Here is a 7,053-nt window from a genome sequence, read left to right as displayed (position 1 = left end):
TCGATAGCATGTCAAGAACAGAACAGAGTTCTGACAGTGCAAACATGGGACAAATCTTAACAACCAGCTGTTTCTCCTTTGAATAAACAAAATAAAAGCTCATTGACAAACAAAATAAAACTCAGTTAATACAAATGACACTGGTTTCAAAAATTCAGCCAGGGAAGGCAAATCTTTTTAAATACACATACCGGTATCTGGTTGTGAAATGATCTTGATAAGTCAGTATGGTAAATCTTAGGTATATGTTAGCCACTTAATTGGTCACACACTCCAATTTTCCTTCATAAGCCTCAAGCTGCAACCCAAAGAAACCAACATTTGGCTTCTTTTTGAGTTTTTTGTGTGAAAAAAGCATATCTCTATGGTTGAAGGTTTTCTTAAAATCCTACACACACTCTGATTACATGTGGTGTCTATTGATGCTCAGCCCTAGATGGCTGTAACATGCTCCCTGAGCTGCACAAATGTACAGCCAATAGATGGGTTAGTTTGTATATTTTCTTTATGTTTTCCATGAACTTTACTTGTTCTAAATTTACCTGGCACACTGTAAATATTCATCACAAAAAAAATGGGCAATATAAAAGTTACTTCTCTTATTTTTGCTTGTAGTTAATGGATGTGACAGTGAAAATTATAAAAATGATAAACACAATACAAGGTTCACATCAGTCTCACTAACTCTCCAAAAAAATCCAGGTAAGTCTTTGTTGTACTGTGTCTAACCAAGGAGGTATGTATTTTGAGCTTTAAAGACAGACGAATACAGTGGAATATGTTGTGAGCGCATTTATCTATTTCTCTTTGAGGTTCCCAAATCCAAATGCATAACGTCAATTGTTATATATTTATTTTGCCAGTGACCATTTAATTTAAAGTATGTCTGAACTTTTTAGACTTTGGCGTCTACATTTCATGTATTTTAAAATATTAGGTTCAACTATTCGCACTAAAAACACACTGGGTTCATTCTTCTTTTGTATCCCAAAAACTGACCTAATAGAAAAAAATCCTCTATTTCTGTAGAACACAAAAAGCATTGTATCATACACCTTCGTCCCTTGCGCCAGCTTACCAGCTGCATAAACTACCACCTAAACTAAGTCTTTTTCAAACAAACTCTTCATTTCCATCATCTTGACTTGAATTGATTTCCAAAGCAATAATAATTACATGGACTGACTGGGGCATAACAAGGTTCAGCTCGGCCTGCCCTCCATCTTGACTAATTGTGCAGTGTACAGATGGCCACTTCTTGGAGCTTCCTTACTAATGGTTGCGCACAATCGACATTTGAGAGAAAATAAAATGTCCTCAGCTGTCTAAATAACCGTGTTTAAGTCCCCTCCTTCTTTATTATAAATTTATTATAAGCAAGAAGCCACGACTCATCCTACTGCAAGTCTCAATGTGAGGCTGCAACAGTTAACCTGCAATTTCCATCAGTCTGTCTGAGTTACTGTGGCTCATTACACCTGAACAAACTGTTTTACCAAGTACAGCTGTTGCATTTCTTTAACTCATTGTTTAGGGAGAGCGTGGCTGTCTGACTTTCCATTAGCTCAAAAAAATGAATTGAGAAATGCCTTTGAAAGCCTTTTTATGCCAAGTGTGCAACAAATCATTTGACAGACAATGTTATGATGTGTCTCTTGTCTCAGCGTAGGGTCTGACTCGAGGGCAGAGTCACCCATGTCTGATAAACACTCTCCCAGAACTCTGAACGGAAAAAAAGAGAGAATGGAAAACGTTAAATGCGAGCTTTGGTTACAGCTGCAGAGACAGACGTAGACAGGTTAATGGTAATATTGTGGAGTGGTCTCAACTTTAATTTTAAAAAGCTCATTAAAAATTTGAGACAAGTCATCCTGCTTGATTTAAGTGTCTCGTAAAAGGCTCATAAATGTCTGTTTCTCTTTATAAACACTAGTTTCAGTTACTCGTCTGCCCTGGCAGAGGGCACTTACTCATAAGTGCTTCTATTCTTTGTTTTTATAAAACACAGCACAGTTGGCCATGGCGTAAATAAATGAAGAGGAACATAAAACAACACAAACATATTTCAGTTTGTGTCTGTTCCTTATTGTACACATTTGGTCTTAGTGAAGACCTTAAGACTGGGTGGCTTTAATCTCAGGTGCTTACGGACCACAATTTCTATAGGCAAAACCCAGAGAGTCTTATTGTTTTCTTTACAAATCAGCATGTAAAGTTCGTTACTTTCATCCGTTTCATTTGTCCACTACTTTTTATTTATTGTCTTATGCTGTCTCCCCACGCCCCCTAATTTACCACCTGATTACCAGGTATTCCTGTATAATGAATTGGGTTTTTATTCTTGATTTTATCTGCTTGTTAGTGTCTGTCAGTACCTTTACTCTGATCTTTTGCTGATACATGTGCATTGATTGGTGTTTTTGTTTACACTACCTGAACTGTAATGGCTTCCTCACATTTTAAAAACAATCTTTATATGCTGTAATCATGATATTAATCCTAGCCATAAGCAGTGCAGTGGCTCACATTATGCCCAAACACCTGTTACCAAGACACATGCCACTTACGACACCAATGAACAACAATGTTTCACCTTTTTAGTTTTACCTCCTTGTTTTCTGTATTAGTATTTGTGGATACTAATTTTTAGGGCATTTTTTAAAAACTTTTTGCAAAGAGGATTTACTCTGAGTCACTGCTTGAGGACATTGCCCTACTTTGGAGGGTATATTGGGAGGGGTTCCTGTCTGTACAGCCGTTCTTCTCACACACTTCATTTCTAGTTAAAACTTAAGGGTAACACTTTATATTAAGATTCCTTAACAAGCTTTGTTAACGCATTAACAAGCAATATAATAGAATTTTTAGGGTGTTAGTAAGACATTTATTAGTACAATATATCTAATAAGGTTTATTAAATTACTTAGTTAACACATTTACAAGCATTATCATTAGGATGTTTTAAGATGCTAATTATACATTTATTGGATTTATAGATATCTAACAAATTTGTTAGTGTTAATAAGCTTAATAAGATTTATTAACAACCTTTGTTAAGAAATTAAGAAGTATTATTATTGTTTGAGGTTCTAGTAAGACATTTATTAGCATACGTATCTCACACAAGCCTAAGTGGTAATAAGCTTAATACGTTTTATTAACTAACTGAACAAATTAATAGGCTTTATTAATGTGTAGGATGCTAGTAAAATATTTATTAGCAGTATTGATGTCTTACAAATACCTGAAAGTCTCAATAAGATTTATTAACAACTAAAGTCAGACCATTGTCTTCAAAGTCCATATTACTAAACTGCCTATAAGCTTAACAAATGTATTAATTGACTTTGTTAACAGTTTATTAATTGTTTTGCAGCACCTCACCTAAAGTGTGGAATGCGTTTACCACAAACAACCACGAAGCATAAAGCTTTACTGGACTTGCTTTAATTGCATAAACGGTTGAAGATTTATATTAGTCAAAAGAATGTAAACACACAAACACAGTTTTTGCCCATGACAAATTTGGCACACCTGCTTTGATTTTCTGCTTTATTAAAAGTAGCTACTCGGGATTCTCTGTTTAAAACCGAGCTGTACATTACAGCAATGACCCGAATCGTAGGAATCCCTACTGCACACCATTAGGTTTATGTTCAAAGTGCCAAACGCGTGTTGTGCTAAATCTATGAAGGATTTATTAGTTATTGTTTTATAATTTTACACCAAGGCTCAGTATAAACCAACCAGGGGCAACTGGGGGGCAAAAAGCTTTGCCCTAACTTACCCCCCCCCTTCCCCCAATTTTGAGTCAATATTAGTATCACTATTGACAAAGATTTAAAAAATCATCATCAATACAATCTTTCTTAAGCCGTAGAATAGCAACTCAGCTAAAATAACTGCTTTTTAAATAAAAGTAAGATTAATAAAACAGTTTGAAATATACATATTTGATCCTTTCATTTGTAATGACCTTCCACCTTCCTGTTCTTATTTGGCACCCTTCTTAAGTCTTCTGCCACTCTCCCACCCAACCATATAAAATAGTCTAGCTTCGCCACTAAAGCCAACTAAAAGTTGTTGTTTTTTTTTCTTTATTGTTACTTGTGTATTAGCAAATTAAAAGTGATATTTTCTTTCGGAATTTTGGGGTTGCTGTTGTTGTTTTGTAAAACACAAATCGTATATCGATCTGAAATAAAATCAGGACCCAAAAATTGAGGTTTGACCTGAATCGTGAAGAAAGAGTGTTGTTGCATCCTTGGTGACTTGGCCTACCTCAAAAACAAAACCCTGCTTTGCCACTGTGCACCTTGGAGTGTTTACTCACTTATTCCCTGACTTTACATCCTTGATGTGAACTTCTGTAGGCGCTCTAGATTTTCACTAAAGCAAAGAGAAATTAGACTTTCTAAGGAACAGCTGCACCCAGGAGACAGATTCCTGGCTGCCTCCATCACTAACAGGAAAGATCAGGAGTCTTTGATGTGCTTTAGCAGTCAACATAGTTTGAAGACGTCAAACAAGCTCAGCGACAAAACAGCTGTGAAGATGCCTAATCCAAATGTCTCCTTTGAAAACCATATAAGTCTCATCAGTATCATCACATGCGGTTTGTTTTCCTTCTTTCTTGAAGAGTCTGGGTCACCTGAGACACTGGCATCTTTAAGTTGAATTATTGGCTGCAGTGTCTGATAGATCACTTTCCCGGCTCAGCCTGTGTGGTTTGGGGCGATTTCATTTTCCAGCCCCTCTCTGAAGTTATCTAAATGGATTGTACAATAATCTATCGTGCCCTGAAACCACAGAGAAAATAATTATTCTGTGTTCAAATGTTTGACAGCAAAAATTAGTAACAATTGCCCAGAGAGCAGGTGTTTTCTTTTTCCCTTCTATACCCCCCTCCTTCTTTGAGTGCCCACAGCAGAAAAAGGTTGTGTACAAGGCTAGTATTGATTTTGAAACCATTTGACAAAGGATAAATAAGACGAGAGAAGGTAGGCCTTAGCCATGAGCTTTTTGATCAATCAACATGTCACAGCTGGAACTAAATTCAATTCTTATTTATCAAAATCCCCTGCATGGTTAGAATGCTCTGCAACAATGCTTCTCAGGGGCCTTTATCAGTCTTTTGAGCCATAAGCATCACTGTCACAGGCATAGATTTCATGACTGAATCACTTGGCTGTGAAATCTTTATCGTTACAAAAATACAACAATAAAATATCTCATTTGGATGAAGTCATGTATTCAGAGATGACATCCACCATGCACTTTAAATGCATAGACAGTGTCAGACTGCAAATAGCAGAGACAGTGCAAACTGCCAGGGTAGAGTTTATGATTGCTCTGATCCTATGAATTGGCTGCAAGGCGTGTAATTTTTGCCAAACATCATGTGTACTTGCAGAGCAGGGGTGAGAGGTTGTAACTGAACTGATAATTTCACAACAATGCAGTCTGGTGAGCAGTGGCACACCTTTAGTCAAGTACATCCTGATTATGAAATTGTTCATTATGGTGTCACGTGAATAGAAAAAAAAGATCATTTTCCTATTTATTTCATGGAAACGAGCTCTATTTCTTCAACAGACACACTTGAGTAATAAAGTTACAGAGCAAAGGTTGGGTTAGAGGTGGACCCCCGCATGACCGATCAGCCACCTGGCACAGAGAAAGGACAGATATAAGCGGCCTCAATGAAAATCGGTTTGAGGAAAAAAAAAAATAATCACAGAAAGCTGATGGTTTGCATTTCAAGAAAATATATTTGGAAAATGTATTGAATAGACATCAGACAATTTCAAGCAAATAATCCTTATGACATTTGTTGCTTTGCAAAAGAACAAAAAAAGACATAATCCAACTACTTAGCTATTGAATTAGGAAAAATAATTTATTAAAGAGGTTTCCTTTAATTCCTTTGCCAAATGTATTTTCTTAATATGTTCACTGTCATGGTGCCTCTGTCAGACTCCTCCCCCTCTTCAGCTTCACCTGTCGCAACCAGCTGTTTCTGCTCACCTCATCACCTTGCAGCCTCTTAAGGAGACCCTGGATCATTATTCGACGCCAGTTCGTTGTTGTTCCTACGGTGCTTAGTCTGGCCACTTCAAGTCTTCCCTCATGCCTGTCTGCTCTTCGCTAATACTTTGTTTCTATGCTGCTTCAGGAAACCTCACCCACGAGAAGCTCACCTGGTTGCAGTCCATCATCCGCTCGCCTCACCATGCTTCGTCTCTGACTCCATCTTGGAAATCACGGTTACTGCCGTCAAGACCCTCCAGCCTCCTCCTCTGGTCGTCCAAGTATCCTGGGATTATCCATTGTTCATAAATGCCTTCCCAACTGTGAAAAGTATTAAAACTTTTCCCATCGAACACGCCGCCTCCCGAGTCTCCTTCCGGGTTCCAGCATCTGGGTCTGTCACTCTCGCAAGATCATGACATTCACTGAGGGAGATAACTTCAAAATAGCTGAAAGAATTGACCTGACCAACACAGTGACCTGAACTGAACTGTACTAACTAAATTATAAAAGGCAGAAACAGTCACAGGTCACACTGGCGTGTACTCGATCAATTTTATTTAACTCACCATCCCTTTGAGAGCACAACACTCATTTCTGGTTCCCACGCAGTTTTAGCTTTGATGATAAATCGATTATAAGAGAACAAAACGTTGTTTAGAAATGTCAAAGCTGATCCCATGGTTCACAAATATAGCTCACTCAGGAAGTTATTTTTGTGACCCTGCAAGATTACAGTGGGATTTACTTCTTTTCATAGTCACTTTATTTTTTTCGTCTTCTTGTATTTTATTTTGTAATTTGAAGTTAGATTCCCTGTTTAGACTGGCGCTTGAGAGAAACGGAATTTCAATTTCTATGTATGTGAAAACATTAGTTTACTTTGACTTTTGACTTGTTGAAAAATATAATCATATTCTTATTAGTGGTTTTTATGTGTGTGCTTTACCATTTAACACTTGAACTGGAAAATGCTGCACTGCTTGTTACTACCTCTATGTGTTTGACGTGAATCAACAGTAA

The 7,053-nt window shown here is 37.2% G+C and overlaps 1 long non-coding RNA gene across 1 annotated transcript; it reads left to right on the top strand.

The window, feature by feature from the left end:
* Positions 1-5,961: 5,961 nt before the first annotated feature.
* Positions 5,962-6,383, top strand: LOC105358073 (uncharacterized). The gene is made up of 2 exons (XR_013655192.1): positions 5,962-6,097; positions 6,176-6,383. It is a non-coding gene; the product is annotated as an uncharacterized LOC105358073 (long non-coding RNA).
* The last annotated feature ends 670 nt before the right edge of the window (positions 6,384-7,053 follow it).

This window comes from Oryzias latipes, chromosome 3, assembly GCF_053564925.1.
Source record: "Oryzias latipes strain Hd-rR chromosome 3, Olatipes_Hd-rR_3.1".
NCBI classification, from domain to species: domain Eukaryota; kingdom Metazoa; phylum Chordata; class Actinopteri; order Beloniformes; family Adrianichthyidae; genus Oryzias; species Oryzias latipes.
Note: the sequence above shows the minus strand (reverse complement) of the source record. Positions and strands in the feature narration are given on the sequence as shown.